The sequence below is a fragment of the Narcine bancroftii genome, chromosome 3 (genome assembly GCF_036971445.1).
Source record: "Narcine bancroftii isolate sNarBan1 chromosome 3, sNarBan1.hap1, whole genome shotgun sequence".
Taxonomy (NCBI): Eukaryota; Metazoa; Chordata; class Chondrichthyes; order Torpediniformes; family Narcinidae; genus Narcine; species Narcine bancroftii.
Window position 1 is genome coordinate 307,402,251 of NC_091471.1, and position 24,232 is coordinate 307,426,482.

The 24,232-nt window shown below is 42.6% G+C and overlaps 1 protein-coding gene across 3 annotated transcripts in view; it reads right to left on the bottom strand.

The window, feature by feature from the left end:
* Window positions 1-24,232, bottom strand: part of LOC138759042 (semaphorin-6B-like) — a 480,615-nt gene that overhangs the window by 320,708 nt on the left and 135,675 nt on the right. For all 3 annotated transcript variants that reach the window (XM_069928857.1, XM_069928854.1, XM_069928856.1), the window contains one exon: window positions 18,813-18,901. The gene's annotated coding sequence lies outside the window, so the exon portion shown is untranslated. The remainder of the gene's footprint in view (window positions 1-18,812; window positions 18,902-24,232) is intronic.

The window sequence follows — 24,232 nt, forward strand, 5'->3', positions numbered from 1 at the left end:
CCTGTTTTATTTAAGCCATTTTACAGAAAGGGCTGGGTAGAAATCTTGGACATCGCACAAGGCTTCCTGCTGCAATGGGCCTCAGTATTTCGAATCAGGTCAGTGTTTACAGCTGGTCGCCATCAGTAGATGAGCAGAGGGAAGCATCCTTTTCAAGTATGGAGAACACAGCACCTTGCACAGATTAAAAAAACGATTGGGAAGTTTCACAACCTTACCAAAATTGGCAGAGAGGATTAAAAAAAAATTTTTTAGACATACAGCATGGTAGCAGGCCCTTTCGGCCCACTAGCCCGTGCCGTCCAACGACACCGAACTGATCTACAACCCCCGGTACATTTTGACCATCAGAAAGAAACTGGAGCAACAGGGGAAAACCCATGCAGACACAGGAAGAATGTACAAGTAGCGTGGGATTTGAACCTTGGTCCCAATTGCTGGTGCTGTAACAGCATTGCACTAATCGCTACGCAAACCATGCCACAGTTTAAAGCTGTGGAAGGTCTGGCCAAATTGGCACAGAAGTGGAAAATGCCTTTAAATCGCGAGAGGTGCAAGGCAAAGTATTTCATGAGGAGAATCAAGGTAGAAAAACCAACAGGGATGAAGTGTAGGTCAACAGGTCCCTGAAGTAGCAAGATGGTATACATGATGCTTGTTTTTCATTGGGTTATGGCAGAACATTAGAACAGAAAAGACTAACAATCCAAGTTAGGAGATTGCTAGTGAAATGTGTCCTTCATCTGTGGAAGCTCTGCAATCCCCACTTTGAATTTATCAGCCAAATAAAGCCCAGAAAACCAGTGGAAGTTAACCTCGATCCCAAAGGACTTACAAAAATGAAAACTTTTGGACAAACAATTCACATATGTGCCAGCACTTAAGAAGCTGGAAAGCAGATTTAACAGGAAGTTACGCAAGCTAGATAAAAGGTGCTATGGAGGAAGAATGATTTCTCTGTTATTTTTTTTGAACAAAGGGAATTTAATTTAGGTGTACACAATTCTATCTAGAAAAGGTGAAGGAAGATCTAATTCCTTGAGCAACTAGATTTAAGTTAATTTGTAGAAGTACAGAAATCATTTCTCTCTTACATTAGGGAAAGACAAGGAATATTAGAAAGGGGAAAAATGAAATGGGGAGACCAAAGATTTTGAGAATGCTGCATTTGGAGAGAGATTCTCACTGTTAACCACCATCCAGTAACTCCTGGAACAGAGTATGGCGGTTGTCAGCTCTGTCGATGTCCAGAATTAATCAAATTTCCAATTCCCAGTCTCATTCTTTTAACGCAGCACAGTTAATGTAGCAGTTAGTGCAATGCTGTCATAGTTCTCCCCATGTCTGCATGAGTTTCCTCTTGGTGCTCTGGTTTCCTCACACCGTTCAAAACAATCAGTTGGATGGAATTGGGTGGCATGGGCTTGTGGGCCTGAAAGGTGTGTTACCGTACTGTATATCCAAATTAAATTAAAAATTAAACAAATCAATTCGACTCAGTTGCTTGCTGTTTTAACTCCAATTTCAGAAGGTGGTTGATGGCAGTTCCTAGAACTAACCCTGCAATATCAAATATAAACCAAGCTGTTGGATGAAAAAATCAGGTGGACATTTAAGGTTCTGTGGTGCTGGGAGTAGTTCACCAAAGGCTTTTCCCTGACCCATCTGCACTTCAAATTCTTGCTGAGGCTCAGGTGCTCAGAAAATGGCGCCTGAGATGATTCAAATAACAATGGGAACGGCACAACACTCTATGCATTGCTGAGCCTGCAAAATCGCTCTCCTTTAACAAGAGGGCAGCTGATTTCCTCGACCACATTTCAATGTCAGTCAGCACCATCAGGAGAGAATAAAACTTGCAAAAAAAAATGCAAGAAATTCTCAAATAAAGAAAACAGAACAGATGAATCCAAAAAGCATTTTACCTCTGACTCCTGCAAACGAGAACAGTTTCTGCCACAAACTACTGATTTCAACATGACAACAACTGTACACTGCATAAAGATGCTAAATTGTTCTATCGTGGCTTGCTGACAGGTTGCTCCCTTACTTATGGCTTTAGATACTTTAGATTTATTTAATAGTATTTTTTTTATATAAGCAAGCATTCCCAGTAAGCAGACCGTTCAACTCAATTACAACTTGTCAGAAAAGCCTAAAATAATTTACAATAGGTCAATTCATGCCAATGGACCCCAGGCTTTTCTGTCCTTAAAAAGCCCAGGGACCAAAAAAAAAACTCCTTTGGGCATTGCAATGAGACCTTTTGACAATTTGGGTTATTATACAATAGATGTAAATAAATGCAAATCGGTGAAAGGGTAACATGAGGAGAATCAAATAAAGACTTGAGTGTTCTAAACAATGTGTAAACTCATGGATCACTTCTCAAATGGTTCAATTGCTAAGTGTTTTACCGAGGAACTCGACCAGAAAGTAGTCATTTGATCAGTTCTCAGTCTCATGTGAGCTAGTTAGTCTCAATCTAAAGAAAACTGAAAGAGGCCACAAAATGATATTGCAATACACAAATGTGCTGAAGAAACTCAGCAGGGCACACAGCATTCATTGGAGGTAAAAAGGCAATCATTCTGACGCAGGGCAAGTCCAAAATGCTGACTGCTTTTTTACTTTCTATGGATGCCCCGTGACCTGCTGAGTTTCTCCAGCATATTTATGTACCCCAGCATCTGCAGATTAGTTTTGCTTAGCTCCAAAATGATGTTGCATCCTTAAATGACAGAAGGATATCACAGCCTAAGTTGACCATCAATCATCTAATTGACTTTTAATGGAATAGGTATGTCTGATCATGTTGAAAGAGCAAACTTTGAATCTGCTTTGCATATACTATATCAGCGCTGTCTCCGCTCCATCCTCAACACTCATTGGAATGACTTCATCACCAACATCAAAGTACTCGAGCTGGCAGAGTCCGCAAGCATCGAATCCATGCTGCTGAAGACCCAACTGCGCTGGGTGGGTCACATCTCCAGAATGGAGGACCATCGCCTTCCCAAGATCGTGTTATATGGCGAGCTCTCACTGGCCACCGAGACAGAGGTGCACCAAAGAAGAGGTACAAGGTCTGCTTAAAGAAATCTCTTGGTGCCTGCCACATTGACCACTGCCAGTGGGCTGATAACGCCTCCAACCGTGCATCTTGGGGCCTCACAGTTCGGCGGGCAGCAACCTCCTTTGAAGAAGACCGCAGAGCCCACCTCACTGACAAAAGACAAAGGAGGAAAAACCCAACACCCAACCCCAACCCACCAATTTTCCCTTGCAACCGCTGCAACCGTGCCTGCCTGTCCCGCATCAAACTTGTCAGTCACCAACGAGCCTGCAGCAGATGTGGACATACCCCTCCATAAATCTTCGTCTGCGAAGCCAAGCCAAAGAAAAAGAAAAGAAAGAAGATACTCTATATACATGTGTAATAGTTGAATCTTGCGGACCAATTTAGGGGGTCGAAGATGATATGCATACTACTTTTTACTGTGGGAAGTACCTGCGTGTTTGGGCATCGGGACCTCGAACGAGAGGGCGGCCAGGCATCGGGACCACGGAAGGGAGGATGGCTGGGCATCGGGAGCTCAGATGGTTGGTGTGTTGACTTTAACATGGTAACTAATATAACATGCATATTAGTCAAATAACTTCCATCTAGCCTTACATTTAAGAATTGAGGAATTCATTAAAAGTCTGGAGACAGAGGCCCCATTATGAATTAGTGGGTTTAAGAATGGACAGAATCAACCTGGGTTAAAAAAAAAATATAGTATCGAAAATATAGGCCCTATCAGTTCTTTACATTGAGAATTTGGAGAAGATAATGATTGAAGGGGCACGTCTCCAGTCTAAGACAGGTTTAGGAGCGTTCATCCCCATATCGAAAAGGATAATGTTCTCATCCTGGGAAGGATCCATGGGAGTAATTGTTAGGGTCCAGGGAAAGGTTCACCACAATAATCTTCAGGATTCAGGAAAATAATCACCCAGATTTAGGGAAGGGTCTGAAACAGGAAACCACTTGTCCACAGTGAGGGCGGGGGTGTGGGCTGGTAATGTCCATGTTCAGGCCAATATCTGATCCCATTACAAACAATACAGTGGCCCTTACTTCCAGTTGCTCATGAACCACCTGAATGGCCTGTTCTTCCAATGTGGTCTGGGCTCATCTTGGACTGGGACAGCAGCTTCTAGATGAACCAAGTCCAGAGATCTTTCTGAGTGCACACACAGCTACTCTTCCAGAAAGGCTTTGGCAATTAGAGATGTCCAGTCATTGAAGATGACAATTAAAAAAAAAAATTAAAATGTATTTTTAATTTAGACTTCGAGTACGGTAACAGGTCATTTTGGCCCACGAGTCCCCCAGTACATTTTGAACTGTGGGAGGAAACTGGAGTATCTGGAGGAAACCCATGCAGACATGGCGAGAACATACAAACTCCTTACAGATAGCGCCAGATTCAAACACGCGTCGCTGGCGCTGTAACAGCGTTCAAAATTTAGAACATTTAAAGAAGATTGTAAACATTCACACACTCACAAAACAAATAAATACATTTAAATAAGTGAATTAAATAAAATGTAATCTTGCCAGCAATTTCTTCCCATTCATTTCAATAGGCCTGGTGTTCTTGTGTTGGGTTAATTTGGCACAGGCTCTAGGCAGCTTGCCTAGCTCGGGACGACATTATTCTCTTAGACAGCAGTTAACCAGAGTGGAACGCTGCACTGCCATGTCCAAGTCCCAAGCTTCCAGTGGATAAAAACCTTTACATTCCAGCAGATCTTCCCCAATATCTGGCTCCTGTCACATTATTCTTTGCAGGCTGCTGCAGGGTGCAACAACAAAGACTGCACTCTTTCATTGGCTTTGAGATATTGTTATATAATGTGACATGCACCTGAAATTCTTACCTGACATAATGATCAAACTAAAAGGTATCGTTTGCCAATAAATGCAAAATATAATAGGAAAGATTTAACAATGAGCTGCTCTTAGCTGCAAAACTGCAAACAAAGGCTATAATTTCAATATAAATCTGTGTATTTGCTCCATTTTCCTCATGTGTGCAAAAAATTGTGACAATTAAGAAACTTTGAGGTACCTGCCACCCTGCCATGAACCCTTTGGAATGTTAAATGATTGAGCATCTTGTCGACTTCAGAAAAAACAGCCACATCCCTGTTATTTTTTTTATATATAGCACTTCTTTTTCAAACATTAAATGAGTCATTAATTACATATCTGGTGACATTTCTCAGACAAATAAATCACCTTAATTGCAACCAAGCCAAATAAAAAATTCAATTCCTTGCAATTCATTTTTCCAGAGTCAGTGCGAAGCAATTTGTTGTATCTAGGGCACTTTGGGCCTTCTGTGGAAAATGTGATATGGAGTCTTACAAATGCTGGTTTAGCTTTTCAATCCAAACCTTCAGGGACATGGGAGGCGAAATATCCACCCAGATTCCTTGAGGACATTTTGCTTCAAAACTGGGATCTTCTTGCCTCAGCACATGTCAGGTGGGGTATTTAACACTTGAAAAACACTCATGATAATATGCAGGGTTAAATTATATTGCTACAATATGTCAGAGAGGAATTTTTATAGTAATAGCATTTGAAATTTATACAGTAACACTGTATACATCATAATTCCAGGGTGCAATGTTCCTGCTTTGAGTATGTGGTAAATTTACATTTTAAAATCTTAGCATGACAATAGCACAGAAACAGGCCATAGAACCAAAGAACATTATGGCCCTTCTAGTCTCTGCCAAACCATTTTTTTGTATAGTCCCACTGACCTGCATCCAGTCCACAGTCCATCCATGTACCTGTCCAAATTCTTCTTAAATGCTAAAATTGAGCCCTCATTCAACACTTCAGCTGGCAGCTTGTTCTACACTCCCACCACTTTGTGTGAAGAAGATCCCCCTCATGGTCACCCTAAACCTTTCCCCTTTTAATCCATGACCTTTGGTTTGTATCGCATCTACCCTCAGTGGAAAAAGCCTATCTACATTTACTCTGTCTAAACCCCCCTCATAATTTTAAATATCTGTATCAAATCTCCCCTCATTCTTGCCCCAAGGAATAAACTTTTCTTTGTAACTCAGTTCCTGAAGTCTGAGCAACATTCAAGTGAATCTTCTCTGCACTCTTTCCATCTTATTGATAACTTTCCTCTAGTTAGGTGTCCAAAACTGCACACAATACTCCAAATTTGGCCTCACTAATGTCTTATACATCTTTACTATAACATCCCAACTCCTATTCTCAATTCTTTGATTCATGATGGCCAATATGCCAAAGCCTTTCTTTACAACCCAATCCACCTGTGACACCACTTTCGGGGAGTTGTTTCTGTATTCCCAGATCCCTCTGTTCTACCGCACTCCAAAGTGCCACACCATTTACCATTTCAAAGCAGGAACATTGCATCATTTCCTGATTTGTCCTTCCAAAATGCAAAACCTCACACTTGTCTGCATTAAATTCCATCTTCCATTTTCCAACCCATTTTACCAGCTGGTCCAGATCCCTCTGCAAGCTTTGAAAACCTTCGCTGTCCACAACCCCTCCAATCTTAGTGTCATATGAAAATTTGCTTATCCAATTGACCGCATTATCATCATATCATTGATATAGATAAAAAACAAGCACTGCTCTCTGGCCATTGTCAAATCTAGTTCACTATTTAACCTAATGTGTGAACCTTTCTGACTAAACTCTCATGTGGGACCTTGTCAAAAACCTTACTAAAGTCCATTTAAACAACATCCACAACCTTTCCTTCATGAACGCTCCTGGTAACCTCCTCAAAAAATTCCATAAATTTGGTTAAACACGACCTATCATGCACAAAGCCACGTTGACTATCCTTACAACAATTTACCAAATACTGACATCAGGCTCACCAGCCTATAATTTCCAGGCTTATTTTTGAAGCTATTTGATGAGCTACCATCCAATCCTCTGGATTTAGAATCTAAATTCTAAATTCCAAGCCCCAGACCTATCCTTTTCCATAATTAACTTGAAACTAATGGCATTATGATCACTGAACCAAAAATGTTCCCCTACACACTTCTGTCATCTCCCCTGTCTCGTTCCCTAATAAGAGATCCAATATTGCCCTCTGTCTAGTTGGTACCTCTATATATTGATTTAGAAAATTCTCCTGAAGTTATTGAACATAGGGAAACAAGTTCTTCCTGTGTCTGCATGGGTTTTCTCTGGGGGCTTCAGTTTCCTTCCACCATTCAAAAATGTACTGGACATTTAAGTTAATTGGGGATAAATTGGGTGGCATGGACTCGTGGGCCGAAATGACCTGTAACCATGCTGTATTTCTAACTAACGTTTGACAAACTCCAAGCCATCAGCCCTTTTACAGTAGGGGAGCCACAGTCAATAGGCGGAAAATTAAAATCTATTATCACAACCTTATGTTTCCTGCAGCTGTCTGCTATCTCTCTACAGATTGGCTCCTCCGATTCTTGTTGACTATTGGGAATTCTATAATACAATCCCTTTCCCATTCATCAGCTCCACCCATATAGCCTCAGCAGACAAGCCCTCTGGTCTCTCCTCCCTGAGCACGGTTGTGATATTTTCCCTGATGAGCAATGCCACTCCTCCCCCTTTCATCACCCCCCCCGTTCTATCATGTCTAAGGCAATGGAGCCCAGAACATTGAGCTGCCAGTTCTGCCTCTCCTGCAAGCAAGTTTCACTAGTGGCCAGTGCCATAATTCCACGTGCCAATCCATGCTCTAAGCTCGTCTGCCTTTCCTACAATACTCCTTGCATTGAAATAGATGCATCTGAGATAATTTCCACCAGGTACAACCAGTTGACTTCTAACGAGACATCAATTTCACATCATCTTTTCCTTCCTCCACTCCTCTATCTGCTCTGGCACTCTGATTCCCCTCCCTCTGCAAATCCAGTTTAAACCAACCATAGCAGCACTAGCAAACGTTTCCACAAGGATATTAGTCCCTCTCCAGTTCAGATGCAAACTGTCCCATTGGACCAGGTCCCACCTTCCAAAAATCTGAAGTCCTCCATCCTGCACTATGTTTTTAGCTACGTGTTAAGCTGCATTATTCTCCTATTTCTAACCTCAGCTGCACGTGGCATGGGTAGCAATCCTGAAATCACCACGCTGGAGGCCCTGTCCTTCAACCTAGTGCCTAACTTTGGCATCTCAATCATCAAACACCCAATTACACTTTTCCTACACTTAACCCATTTTTCTGCTCCCCACATTCCATCATCTGGTGTAATTTCCTCTGACAAACAAGGAAATTATTTTTAAATTTAGAGATACAAACAGCACAGTAACAGGTCATTATGGCCCACGAGCCCATGCCGCACAATTACACCCAACTGACTTACAACCCCTGTTACGTTTTGAATGGTGGGAGGAAACCGGAGCACCCGGAGGACACCCACGCAGACTCAGGGAGAACGTACAAACTCCTTGCAGACAGTGCAGCATTCAAACCCCAGTCCTGATTGCTGGTGCTATAACATCGCTGCATTAACCACTAAGCCAACCATGCTGCCAGGTCAGATTCAGAATTTCGTGATAGTCAGAATCTATTCCCCAGGGTAAAAGCATCACATGAGAGGACATCCTTTTAAGGTGAGAGGAGGGAGTCCAAGGTAGAAATGCGGGGCAAATATTTTACACAGAGCATGAGAGATGCCTCGAACAGTCTACCAGGAAGCAGATACAGCAGTAGCATTTAAGAAACTTCCAGACATGCACATGAATACAAAAGGATTGGATGGAGATTTATCAGATGCAAACAGCAGAGATTTTGTTTGATTGGGGCATCATGCTTGGCACAGGCAAGTGGGCTGAAGGGCCTATTCCGGAGTATTGTACTGTTCTATACCCTACTTACAGCAGCCAATTAACCTACCAGCCTGCACATCTCTGAGAAGAAGGAGGAAAACCATGCAGTCACAGGGACAACATGCAAACTCCATAGAGATCGCACCAGAGGTTGGGGTTGAACCTGGGGTTCTATCTATCAGTGCAAATGTCCATTTTTCCCCCTTGCCTTTCCTTTGGATGTTCCACAGAGGAGCTACCATGTCTTGTCCAAAGTGTGCTTTCTTCACGTGACCTTGTCAGGCTCTTCTCCCTCTTGAACCTTGTTTTAATACAATTATAGAGAGCTGTTCCAATGGAATTAGTTGAACTAACAGGAATTGTGGGTTTACACTCCAGCGAAGTGATTGAAAAATAATTAGTGTTTTTTTAAAATCCACAAAAACACAGTAATGGGCCAATTATCTGAATGATAATTACCAATGCCACAGCTGAGTGAAAACTATATTTAAATAAACCCAGTCTTGATTTTTTTAAGTTCAAGACTAAAAATCAACCTGGTGATCATCCACCATCCAAGAATACACATCTAAAATGCCTCTCTCGAGTTTTTTCTTGTCCTGAGCATTGGCACTCCATACCTGACAGTGCACAAGCTCTTAACCTGAGCATTTAGACCTACAGCACAGAAAAACAGGCCATTTCAGTACAGGAATCCATTCTGCTCAATTATACCCAATTGACCTACAACCTCTGGTACATTTCAAACGGTGGGAGGAAACCAGAGCCCCCAGGGAAAGCCCATGCAGACAGGGGGAGAACTCCTTACAGAAAGCACGGGATTCGAATCCCAGACTCAATCACTGGCGCTATAAAGGTGTTGCACTGTCCGCTATGCCAACCGTGCCGCCCAAATTCTGAAGAATAAAATCAGAATTTGTCGTGAACAAGTCACAAAATTCATTGTTTTTCCAATAGCATCACTGTGCAAGCATCCAAATAAATCACCTTACAAAAAGAAATAAAAACAAAGCAAGTCCCTGGGTTAAGAACGTCCAACTTATGGACAACTTGTACTTACAGATGGACTATGTGCCACTTCAGTGGTTTGTCATTTTGAGGAAGGAGAATGCGTCTGCCATTTTAAGCCGGACCATGTTTGCCATTAAATTTTAAATGTAGACAAATAGCGCGGTAACAGGCCATGTTGGCCCACGAATCCGCCACCCAATTTACACCCCATTTACCTACACCCCCAGTATGTTTTGAACCGTGGGAGTAAACCAGAGCCTCTGGAGAAACCCACGCAGACACGGGGCGAACATACAAACTCCTTCCAGATAGCATGGGATTTGAACCCCAGTCCAGTCTCAATCACTGGTGCTGTAAAGGAGTTGAATTAACTGCTACGCCAACTGTGCCGCCCGGTGTTAACACTGAGGGTGTAACTTTGTATTTGCCTTAAATTTTTTCTCTTATTTACCCTTGTAACCATGCTTCCAAAGCGCAAATCCGATGCAAATACTGGTTATGCATCAAAGAAAAGCAAGTTAGAGTTACCTACAAATTTGACTTAAAGACAGTCTCATTCAAGAATACAATAGTAACGGGGAAGAGGTTGTCCTTGTGCCACTGAGTGCTCATTTTTAGGCTCCTCTACCTTGTTCCCGATGGTGGTGGGGGTCCGTGAGGATAGAGGCTGCCTTCTTAAGACATTGCCTCATGTAGACGTCCTCAATGGGGTGAAGTTTGGTGCCTGTGACAGCCCTCTGGAGTTTTTTCTTGTCATGAGAGTTAGCACCTCCATCCAGCCAGAATGCTCTCCACGGTAAACCTGTAGAAGATTTCAAGTCTTCAGTGACATACTGAATCTCCTCAAACACCTCACGTCGATGTGGAGGCTCCAGGTCAGTTCCTCGGAGATGTTGACACTCAGGAATTTGAAGTTTTTGTCCCTCTTTACTACTGAGATCTTAAGGACTGGACTCCTCCTGAAGTCCACATTAATTTCCTTGGGTTTTGCTAACAGTGAGCGCAAGATAGTTGGGGCAGGTGAGGTCTGGGTCAGGGAAAGTGTATGCGTAATACATAGCCTCTCCTTTCTCGGTGTAGTGATTGCCTCGTGGCCACTGTATGGCTTGCCAGGCAGGAGGTCACTGCAAATGGCCTCTCCTACATTACTGCAAATGTAATTCGTATCTCCCATTTTCACTAAATTTGCTATGCCATGGCATGACCAAGTGTCCGGTGATCAGGGAGCATGGTATTGGAGGTAAGGTGCTGACATGGATAGGAAATTGGTTAAGAAATAGGAAACAAAGGGTTGGAGTAAGCGGGTCTTTTTCAGGATGGCAAGATGTGATGAGTGGAGTGCCGCAGGGATCGGTATTGGGTCCTCAGTTGTTTGTAATTTATGTAAATTATTTGGATGAGGGGATTATTAATATAATGAGCAAATTTGCAGATGACACTAAACTGGGTGGCAGTGTGGGGTGTGAGGAGGATGTCAGGAAAATGCAGAGGGACTTGGACAGGTTGGGGGAGAGGGCTGCTGAATGGAAGATGACGTTCAATGTGAGCAAATGTGAGATTATCCATTTTGGGGGCAATAATAGGAAAGCTGAGTATTATTTAAATGGAGACAAGCTAGGGAGTGGGGAGGTGCAAATGGATCTGGGTGTACTTGTTCACCAGTCACTGAAGGCTAACATGCAGGTTCAGAAAGCTGTGAAGAAGGCAAATGGCATGTTGGCCTTCATAAAGAGGGGATTGGAGTATAGGAACAGAGACGCCCTTCTGCAGTTGTACAGGGCCCTGGTGAGACCCCACCTGGAGTATTGCGTCCAGTTCTGGTCTCCAATTTTGAGGAAGGACATACTAGCTATAGAGGGTGTGCAGCGCAGATTTACAAGGTTAGTTCCAGGGATGGCGGGGTTGACATATGCTGAAAGGCTAGAAAAACTGGACTTGTATCTGATGGAGTTTAGAAGGATGAGGGGGGGCATGATTGAAGTATACAAAATTATCAAGGGGATAGACAGGGTGAAGTCGGATTACTTGTTCCCAATGATGGGGGAGACGAGGACTAGAGGGCATAGTTTAAGAATACAGGGTACGCCCTTTAGGATGGAGATGAGAAAACATTTTTTTACCCAGAGAAGTGTGAATCTGTGGAATGCTCTGCCACAGAGGGTGGTAGAGGCAGATTAGCTGATTATGTTCAAAAGAGAGTTAGATAAGATTCTAGTGGGCAAAGGAGTTAAGCGTTATGGGGATAAGGCTGGAAAGGGGTACTGATAGTAGTGATCAGCCATGATCTGTAAAATGGCGGTGCTGGCTCGATGGGCCGAAGGCCTACTCCAGCTCCTATTGTCTATTGTCTATAACTGGATGGGTTAATTGGGCTCATTAGCCTTGGGTGGCAGTCAGCCTAAGAGAAAGAAAACTTCCGATTTCAAACCCAGGCAGAAGGGGCTCATTAGCCATCCATCTAGGAGAGGAGGACACTCTGACATAACACCTACGAGCCGAGGACCTGGCTGTAACCATCCGAGCTTGCTAGGTCATGACAGACAAATCTTAGGTGTAAAGGGTGGGAGCCAGTACTGCACACACTGCTCTCCACCTAAAAAAAAAATAAACTGTGCAGACTCAAAGGACTTTCCACGTCTTCAATCCTTCCTAAATCTTCATCCACGAAGCCAAGCCATGAAGATGATTCAACGTTGATCTCTCTCCCTCCTCTACGCTTCCTCGTTGCCATTTGTGATTCTGCCAACAAGCGTGGTGTCATTGGCAAATTTGTAGATGGCATTGAAATTGTGCCAGGTCACACCGTCATGAGTGTATAGTGAGTAGAGCAGTGGTCTTTCCTTTCGAGTTGAGAGGGGAAAGGTGGATGGTGATTGATATGTCTCCATACTGATTGGCAACCTTTTTGTATTTAGCTGTAATGAAATGCCAAATATTGATGTAGGCCCAGTTTAGAAATCATACCTGTCAATCTTAAATTTGACACCACTTTAAAAAAAAAAGACGGCCCTTGGCAAGGTTTTAAGCCAAACATGTGGCACTCAGTTTTACAACTACAGTCACTTCCCAAATGGATACTAAAAGGAGGGTGGATGAAGAGAGAAGACAAAGGATTTTGGACAACTGCCATTTTCTGTCACCAGCACAGTGCATGTGCTGGAAGCAATCAGGTCCAACTGTCTGGGGAGGCTAAGAGTTTCCCTGAATCTGTCAGTAATCCAGAATTAAGAAGAGATGATCCTGTATGTGCTCCCCAAAGTTCTTGATGAAAGTGAGATCATAGTTATTTCACTCTAATGAACCTTTTTGCGAGACACTCAGGGATCTAAAACACATTGTTGGTATGTTTCATTGTAAAATTCTCAGTTATTCCTATTCAATTGATCTCTTAAACCCACCACTTCATTTAGAATCATACAGCACAGAACAGGCTCTTCAACCCAATTTGCCCATGCCTGCATTTGGTCATCTCAACCTTTCCTATCCATATTTCTGTCCAAATGTCTTTTGAATGATGCCATTATACCAACTTACAAAGTTTCCTCTGGCAGCTTGTTCATGGTGACATTGCTTGTCTGACACCCAGTAAAAAATGAACAGAATTGATCCCTTGCTGAATATTATGAAGATTGAAGTCACTGTCTTTGGTTCCTGCCAGAATACTCAGTTACTTAGTCACTAGCTCCATCCTGTCACCCAAATTGTCTGAGGTTGAATCGATCTGTTTCAATTATGCAATTGCATCCGAATTCATAGCAAGCTTCAGGTGTAACATAGTCTCATACCTCTGTAACACTAGCTACCATATTGCTGAAAACCTTATCCATCTCTTGCTGACCATAGACTCGACTACTCCATCATATTCCTAACTTCCCATCTTCCACCTTCAACTGCACCTCTCCCAAAACTGCTGCTCATCTTCTAACTTCCAGTAGGTCCCTTCACCCATCATCCATAGTGACACATTGGTCAATCTCTTGGTTAAGTTGCACTTGAAGTTCCCATTGTCTATGTTATTTAAGCATGGTCACCAATGGTCATTTACTCCATTGTTAGCAGCAGCGTGTCAGTTGCCAAGGCCCTAAGATGTATAGGAAGTTTCCTTCCAAAACTAATTTGTCGCAACACCTTACTTTCCTCTTTACAAACCCTCTTAAACACCACCTTTTTGATCAATCATTTGGTAATTATGCTCTAATGGTCCTTGTATGTTGTTGCTGTCGAATCCTGCTCGATAATTCCCCCACAAAACACTTTGGGATGTTTCACCACCATTGATGTTCATCACCAACATCGAAGTACTCGAGCCTGCAGAGTCCGCAAGCATCGAATCCACGCTGCTGAAGACCCAACTGTGCTGGGTGGGTCACGTCTCCAGAATGGAGGACCATCGCCTTCCCAAGATCGTGTTATATGGCGAGCTCTTCTCTGGCCACTGAGACAGAGGTGGACCAAAGAAGAGGTACAAGGACTGCTTAAAGAAATCTCTTGGTGCCTGCCACATTGACCACTGCCAGTGGGCTGATCTCGCCTCCAACCGTGCATCTTGGAATTGACATAATTTAAAAAAAAAGAACTTATTTTTGAGAGAAGAACAGAAGATGTTACACAGCTGAAGCTTTATCCTGCAGGAAAATCTGCCACATAGAGATTCGCTGATAATATTACTTTTGTTGGCTGAATAACTGGAAATGATGTCAGAATAAGGAATGGAGATTGAGAACCTTCTTGGGTGGTGCCAAAACAACAATTATGCTCTCAAGTCCCAAGCTTAAGGAGGTCACAGGTGATTTTTAGGAAGGAGAGGCCAAGGGACCACACAGCTATCAGCTTTGATGGGACAGGGGTAGAGAGGGTTAGCACCAATTTCGTGGGAATCCATGTTTCAGAGGATCTCTCCTGGATCCATCACATTGCTGCGGCTGTGAAGGCAGCACACCAACACTTCTACATTCTAAAGAGTCTGAGGAGATTTGGCATGTTGTCAAATACCCTATCAAGCTTCCAAGGGTGCACTGTGTAAAGTATAGACTGTTTGCATCACAGCCTAGTTTGGGGATTCAAATGCCCAGGAATGCAGAGGCTCTAGAAGATTACACACAAAGCCAGGTCCATCACAAGCTCCATCCTCCCATCTATTAAATACTTCAATGTGAAGTGCTGCCTCAAGAAGGCAGCCAACAGCATAAAGGTCCTCCCTGATCACAACTGCCTCTCACTGTTAACTTCAGGCAGAAGGTTCAGAAGGCTGAAGACCAACACCTCCAGATTCAAGAATAGTTTCTTTCCAACAGGTGACAGGCTCTTGAACCTTCCCCTATCCCAGTGATCAGGGACTGCTCCGACACTACATTCTGAGTGTTTCTAAGACTTCCTGCTTCTGGCTTATTCCCTGAAGAATGGCTCAGGCCCAGAACATCGGCAATATATCTTTTTTCCCTATGGATGCTGAAAAGACCGGCAGAGTTTCTCCAGAATTTCGGTGTGTTTTTACTACAATCACAGCATCTTCAGACTTTCGTGTTTCACCCACAAAAAAAGGACTGTCTGCATTATGGAAAATCACTTCCTTATTGTCTATTTATTATTCATTGTATTTTAATTCTATTAAGTATAAAATTGTGGTTGTTCTTTTTACAAATACCTGTTCAGCTATAGCAAGTAAAAATGTTAGTGGATATGAACAGTGTACAATGTGCATGACAATAAACTCATCATTATAATGCAATCATTGAGCTTTGGGAACATCTGATGCCTGAGATTAACACCAGAGAGTAAATTTGAAAGGTTTTTGCCTGCAACACAAGAAGCGTGGAGGTGAGCTTGAAGGATTGCCGACATAAAATAAGTCAACATTTCCTCAGAAAATGGTTATGCTGGTTGTGGGGCATTTGTCACAAACCAGCCTGCATTGTAATCACCAAACATCCACCAAGAACCCGGTTGTCACGGTTATCTTTCAGCATGAAGGATAAAATACCAGTCCTGATTCAGCACCTAATAGGAATGTACAGTAAAACGCCAGCACTGGAGTGAGAACTCTAGAGGTCAGTGCGGATGAGATTCAAGCTGAAGCACATTGTTGGGCCTGAATGAAGGGAACTTTACCTTGCAGTAATGAGTGACGTGGGCAATGATTAATGTTGACACTGACACTAAATGACGGTTGGGGGGGGGGAGAATTTGGAAAGTATTGCATTGCTCAGCATACACACCTCTTGCCTTATGCAGAAATTCACATTAAAAGAAATCATTTAAATCAAACAAATGGGTTTTCCAACTTCTGCATGCACAATACCAGGGCTCACAAGCCCTTGTTATCATTTTTAATTTCCCTGCATAGGATCTTGGTGAGATTCTCTTGATATCATCTTTCCTCAGGCAACACAGATCTGAAGTAAGTTAGTACTTTACTGACAGAGATATCAGTATTCTGGTGAATTAATTACAATTTCAAGATGTGTCACAGATGGAAATTTTCAAAGTTTTACAGGACTGACTCATGTATATTTTTAGTGTGATGATGGGCTCAAATTTCAGGAATAAAATCATGAAAACTAGGGCTGAACACAGGCAACTTATGAAAGAGTCTCCTGAAGTGGGGAGCGTCAACACATTGAATGGACAGATGACTTGTGCAGGAGACATGTTTGAGAGGTACAAAGCAAAGATGCTTTGCTGGGGCTCTACATCAGAAAGAGATGCTGTGCCAAGTTGAAGATTATTTTTGTTCCTTTGCATTAAAGTTGCATTAAAATAATCCATTTTTAAATTTCACTTTCTCTCCATTGTGATGCCATTATCCCTCCAAAAGTGAATAATATTTCTGATTTAAACTAAATTTCAGGAAGGCCAGAACTGTTATTTCCTTGGGCCTGACTTATCTTTCAAATATATTTTTAGCTGATTTACTTTGATTCTCAAGATCTAAAATTGAATCTAACGGCATTTCTCACATTGACAAGTATTAAAAAAAAATATCAAGACAAAACATTTTCTTTTCTGCTTTAAAAGAATCTTTATTAAAAAAAAATGCATTCAACTGTCTTTCAAAGCTGATGCTAATATCTTGTATATGATTCAACTGACACGAAGGCATGTTTTGAAATACCCTCCATCACCAAGTTCAATTGCCAAAATTTGAAAGGAAGCACCAATAATTTCTTTTTAAAATCAAGCAACAAAAACTTTTCTGAATATAAATGAGTGTTGGAGCTGCAGAAAAAGAGGGCAGTCTTCCAGGTTGGAACATTCATTCAGACAATAAGCCTGACGTGTCAGAAAGGTCTTCTATTTTGGTTCAGTTCTAATGAAGTTGAGGCATCATCTATTTATGCCAGTGATACGTAAATATAGATGGTTAAATAGCCGCAATACAAGTCTACACTATTCGATGACTTAACAAAATGAAGACCCAAAGCACATAATCAAACAACATTTCAAATATGGGGATGTTTTAGCCAAATGTTTGGTGAAATTTGGAGATGTTAACTGTACCAAAAAGGAGAGAATAATGGAGTTCAAGGCATGGTCATCAATGTTGAAGAAATCTCATTTGGGGAGTTTTTTTTCAAAGTGGTGAAAACAAGTGAAGTGTTAAAGAGCTGAGGTAAGGAGGGTTCAGATTGCAGGTGGGTTTGGTAACAAGGCTAAAGATTTTGAAACGAAGGAACTGCTTTATACAGAAGCAAAAGTGAACCTTGCGGAATCCTTGAGCATTGGGTGGCAGTTCATATGCACATTAAAATGCAGTAGTATTTCGGATTTGCTCTTTATCCAGGACTTTATTGACGGGTGACTTGACTAGACGTAACTTAGATTTTACCAGCAGGAAAACAAAGAATGAGAAGACAATACTTCTGAACTGGAGATTAGCAGTGTGGGTGATTGATGTGTGCACCTTGAGGTTAAATATTGGTGAGATTGCAACAAGTCCAGATCCATCTCAGATGACGACCTTGTAATTATTGTCTAAGGAACAAAATGCAGTGGTAAAGAGTAATGACAATACTTTGCTTCTTCTGAACATTCAGGCAGATGGGATTTCTGTCTCTCCGGTAGAGGTAAGTGGGACAAATCAGAAACAACAGAGAAGATCTCGAAATACACGACACAAATCAGATAATAAAGATTAGAAAGCAAATACAACTTAAATGTAGCAAGAAATGTTTGCTTTGAAAGATGGTAACTATATGAAGTAATCTGCCAAAGAGCAAAACAGAAGTTAAAAAAAATCTGAGAGGGTTGATTGCTTTTTACTTAGAATTTTCTTGTGTTCTTACAGTGGCATAGAATTGGACATGGGGGTTTACCTTCCCCAATCTCTTTTCAAACCCCAAATTCAATTAAAAAGTAGGTACTTGAATGGGGTTATACACAGGAAGCCAAATGATAACATTACCAAGAATTGTGCCACGAATCTTTGTTGATCTCTTATCATCGGAACACGGTTACCAATTTTCTCAGTTATTGGGGAAATGCTGCTGTGCAGCCTGTCCCTTCTCTCAGTTCACTCACACTAAAAATGACCCCATTTCAAAACACTGACTCCTGAATTGATGACTTATGTCCAATTGAAAATGATATCTCAATTTGTATTTTTGTTTGAAAAGTAAATCAAAATTCATCAGCGTTTGCACTCAAAATTTGAAACTCCAGGTATTATTTTGTATCAAGAGTTGGCCTATTTACGTTAAGTGGGTGAGTTTGAGATCGATGCCATTACTGCAAAGCCCAAGTCACTCCACACATTGTTTTCGTTCCCTGAGGCTTTATTGACAAGGTCTGTTCAGTATAGATTAAGCCTATAAAATACAGGTGCAGAATGTGTTGTGATGTGATTGACCAAAATCTGCAATGAGGAAAGTACAGAAAGTTAGTTTTCCCTGTGGATAATATTCTGAAGATGTCCTACCTAATCCCAAGAGATGAAATTGCGTCCAATGAAGCTCATTACTCTGAAGGATTTGAGAAGTGAAAGTTCAGGCAGAGTTGGTCATCAATCTGGAGGAAACAGAAGGATGATCATTAATCCATTAAAATGTCATGGTGCCATCACTTTTGCTACAATCTGCAAACCATAAAAAGATTAAGGTTAATGTTTGAAGTCACAGTTAATATTTTAAAAATTTAGACATACAGCATGGTAACAGGCCCTTTCGGCCATCCAATGACACCCAAATGCTTTGAAGGGTGGGAGGAAACTGGAGCACCCAGAGGAAACTCACGCAGTCACGGGGAAGAATGTACAAACTCCTTACAGCAGCGGCAATTTTAAACCCAGGTCACTGGCACGGGAACTGCGTTGCACTAACTGCGCACCCCCCCCCCCCAACCCGATATACACAACCAGATGAAACAGTGTTTCTCTGGACCACGGTGCACATACATGCACACACAATACACAGCAATTAATAATCATGTGTAGATAAAGATACAATTTAAAATATATAGGAATGATATACTCAGTTACAATCTCACAGTCTGCTAGTTCCCAGCCTGTCAATGCTAATTTTGATAGTCCTGTTTACATTTTTTGATGGTAGTGGGTCAAAGATACTGTGTGCTGAATGGAAAGGGTCCACCATCATTCTTTCAGCCCTCTTTAAGTAATGCTCCCAATAAATGTTGTCAATAGAGAAAAGGGAGACCTCAGATATGTTCTCAGCCATTTTGATGATCCTCTGTATTGACCTCCAGTCCAATGGTTTGCAGCTACCATATGAGGCATTGTTGAAGCCAGACAGGTCATTCTCAATTGTGCTTCTATAAAGGTTTTCAAGACGAGGGTTGATAGCCGTGCCCTCCTCAACCTCCTTAAGGTGCAGGTGCTTCTGCACCTTCCTGACTAATGAGGAGATGTTGTTGGTCTAGGATAGGTCATCCAATATGTGCACACCAAGGAACTGTGCTCTCCACTCACTCTACGATAGAGTGAGCCATTGATGTACAGAGGAGATCCATAATCAACAAAGCAAAAAATAAAAATGAATCATCTCAAATGTTCTCCACCAAGTCCACATACTGGTGCAATTTATGTTCTTGAGGTTCACCTGGTTGTACTCCCAACCATTCTGACCTGTACAGGAGAGAATGAATTGAACTGATCTATTCCACTGTCAGGTGTACCAAAATTTATGAAAAGCTTTGTTTTGCGTGCCATCCAGGCAATTCATCTCAGAGAGCAGGCAGTGTCATAAAACAAATAAACAACAGTGGGGGGTGAGGGGGGGGGGGAAGAAGTGTTACAATAACTCAATTTTTTCAGGGTAAAGAGAAAGTTATTAAAATATTGTGTCAGAAATAAAAAAATATACAGTTGTAAAAGACAGTAGAAGGATATTGTCTTTTATAACTGTATATTTCTTTACAGTTCCGTGAGATCTAATCGAGAGTCTGATAACATTCAGAAAAAAACAGTCCTTGAACCTTGAGCTTCACGTTTTCAAGGTTATGCATCTTCTGCCTGAGGAAGGGGGTAGATGAGAGTATGGTTGAGATAGGTTGGGTCCTTCGATATATTAGCAGCGTTCCAGAGACTGCAGGAGGTAATGGAGTTGACGGAGGGGATTCTGTGATGCCCTGAGCTGTATTTAACACTCTCTGCAGTTTTCTGTGGCCTTTCCCATAGTAGGTTGCAATGCACCTGGACAGACCACTTTTGGAGTTGCATCTGTAAAAATAGGGCAGGGACCTTGCAGACATGCCAACATTCCTCAGAATTCTGCTTGGTGCAGTTTCTTGGTTGTAACATCAAGACGATTAGATCAGGACAGGTTGTTGGTGATATGTACTCCTAAGAAGCTCTCCATCATCTACACCTTAGCACCGCTGATATAACATTTATTTGAGGTTTGATGTAATAGACAAAGAAAAGGTGGAGGGGGTCAGAGGAGCCACTTGACAAACCATCCTCCAACAGTGGACTACACAGCAATGGCAGATAGTGCCACAAATTCAGCAGTGCTGTGGGAATTGCATCTTCAACATCCCATGACACACCTGATGCGCCGCTGATTCCAGGTACTGCACAATACACCCAGCTCTCACCATCAAGAGATCAAACATAAATATAATTCACAAAACCATCTCCCCACACATACACGGCTGCAAACTTTAGCCACAACTCCCAGCCACAGCCAATCTTTTGACCACGAACGGCGCATCATTTAAATATCACGTGACACTCATTGATTCATTTCCCTCTCTCTTGCAGGGTTAAGGTGATGCATAATCACAGACAGCTTGAACCAAGTGTGAGTTACTGCACGCTTACTTGTCACACCTGCTGTGAGAGATGTTGATCTGGATTCACTAAGCCCACAATCTTTTATTTACAGCCCTGAGCCTTGCTTTCATTTTGCTGTGTGCTTCTAGTCTCCCTTAGGATCTCACTGTTGAGATCATCACCTCATCTGTCATTAGTATTAGTTTGTCTGGTTTGCCTTTTCCCATCTAACTGAGAGCATTTAACAGGCTGTCCTTGAAGTACAACTGTGATAACAGAAAACTAAGCGAAGGCTGACAGGAAACTGAATATCGGAGATCTATGTGGGGAGCCAAACTGAGAGGCCTGGAAATGGATATATGGAAGGCTGAGCCCATTCTCCCATCACTCACACTCCATCATCCCAGCTCCAGAAGGGAAGAGCTGTCATCAGAATCTCCCCTCTTCACTGCCCCTTCATCCCACAATCTCCTCTCATCACAGCTGGGGCAAGCACGCACTCTTAGTTTTTACCATTCATCCCCACACGCCACACTTCTTCCCACACCTACTTCTATGACCTACCCCCACCCCCCGCCCCGTCCTTCCTCCTTTCAGATCACGTGCAGGGGAGCAGATGGATTGTGGAACCGGCATCTATTTTCCACTCCCAGCCATCACCTCTTATGCCAGTACGGGGCATCAAATTTATTGAAAAGGTGGAATCGGCACTTGCTTGGTGGTTGATCTTGAGTGGCCAGCAGCCAGATCAGGAGGTGGTGTTCACTCCCTGGGGTCACAGGGAATTTCAGCTGCAGAAAGTCGTATTTTGATAGAATGAGCTGTATGATGAAACATCGCACAGTGAAATGCTTGATCCATCGGTCGTTCTGCCACAAGTGTTATGGGGTCCAGAGGACTCCAAAAACCAGCAGCGATGGCTATGCACCACAACGCACGGTTACTTAAACAAAAGTAGTTCTTTATTATATTTGTACAAGAAAACGGAATTAAACTCTAATTTATTACTTAACTAACCTACCTAACTACTCAATCCCCCCTCTAACTCTAAGCGCGGGTATGTGCGTAATGTATATTTAAGATTAGAAAAGCTCTTTGGATCACAGCCCAATCTTAAAGGTTGCAGGCATTTCTTCATTAACAAAGTTCACCAGTCGTTGGTGCTTAACAGGCAAATGGTTACCACTCAGAAGGGTTCTTGCTGGTTTTCAGAGAGATTCCTTTTCCAGGACATCCACAACTGATTCCTTCTCAATCAATCTTGCTGATGAAACTTGCCCCCTTCAGGGTTCTCCAGATGATCCTCTTTCTTTCAGGTCACCTTTCACGCCGCCAGCCTTCACCTTCGACCAGGCAGCCTTCCGAAGTTTGCCAGCTTTGTCCTTCTGGAAGTGATTTCTGTCTCCTCTCTGTGTGCTTTCACACCCTCCCTCTCTGAGAGCAAAACAGTTCTCTTCTGCCTGCGAAGATCACATGTTCCCAGGCAAGCTGCTGTCGATAGTTTGTTTCCTCCTGCTAAAAGCATTCTGCAAAATTCCTGCAAATATTCTGTATTTTAAAATGTGTGTGTGCAAGCGGCTCTAACAATTCCTCCCGAACCACCTCTAAATACTCTGTCACACAAGTCATCATGCACTGTCAAGGATCGTGGTAGAGGAAGGTGATGGCAAGGACATTGGAATAACATGGTGCCTGGGACTGTTGGTTAATGGAGGGCACTGAGTGTGGTGAAGTTGGATAAGTTGTTCACATTTACACTGCTGCCTCTCACGTGACCATCCTTCATCATGCTTGGCAGCTGCTCACACAAGTGTTGGGACAGGTTATGGCTTCTCAAGAGTGAACCTATGTTCACAGCAGGCTACGATGAACCCTGGCACCCATTCTGTCAAATAATCTTGGCACCTTCGGAATGGTTCACGCAATTGCAATATTTTCACAGCAAGTAGTCGGCTCATCCTGGATGCAATGAGTTCATTCTTTAAACTACTGCCATGATGAATCCAATGTAGATGCTGCAATGGACTGCCACACACTGAACTGCACTATTCACCTCCCACAATCACGCCCCACGGGAAACGTCTTTGTGGTGTAATGAGTAGAGCTGCAATCTTCCAGCTCCAGCAACCCAGGTTCAATCTGACCTCTGGTGCTGGGGGGTTCCTTCATGTGCTCAAGTTTCTTTCCACATCTCAAAACGCATCTGGGCTGGGAGGGTAATTGGCCACTACAAATTGACCCTAGTGAACAACCAAGAGGTGGTAAAAATCTGGGTGCAGGTGGAATTGATGGGAATGTGGGGAGAATGTATTAGAGGGGGTAAAAGAATGCTATGTGAACCTTAGAAACTCAATGAACCAAAACAGCGTTCTTCTCTGCTAAAACTAAATGTAGAAGTCCGAGAGTTGACAAGTGATATTAATTGAGCACTGTGCACTTGTACTGACACCTTGTTTGAAATCTTCCCGGATAGCCATCCATTCTGCCTCCTTGATAATCTTCTCTCTTTGAACAGGCCGGGTTGGTATCTTTCTTTTTGCAGCAGTGTGTGGCCGACACGATGCCACAGATGAGCTCAGCACAAGCCAAAGCTGGTTCACAGCCCCCTCCTCGAACTGACAGTCCTCACCCTGCTCAAAGCCAGAAGGTTTCTAATTCAGTCAGAGTATCCCGCCATTAAGGATTCTCTTAACCATTGTTGCTGAAATACCAATCGTGTATTAATCCCTGAAAACCACAGCCCCGGGATTTAAAAGAAATCTTCCTTCCCCTTGACAATCCCTCCTCCATTGCCTCCAGCAGCTTGGCCTGGACGCCATCCACTATGATGCCATCCAATCATGTGGTATTCCAATGTAAATCTCAACAAAAGCGCGCATGTCTGGGAATAACTGGATCATATCTTATCAGCTGGGAGAAAATCCTTCAGCACTTGCCTCACCACTTAGCAATGTTCATTTCTGAAACAGCAGACACTTGTACAATTGCAGCAACTGCCAGTTGAAATGAATCAATGATCACCTTCAGTGTAGTCTTGTTGCTGAACAAGTGTTGAGCGGTGTGAAGTTAGGGGAGAACGTTAACTCAGGCCTTGCGCTCCGTAATTG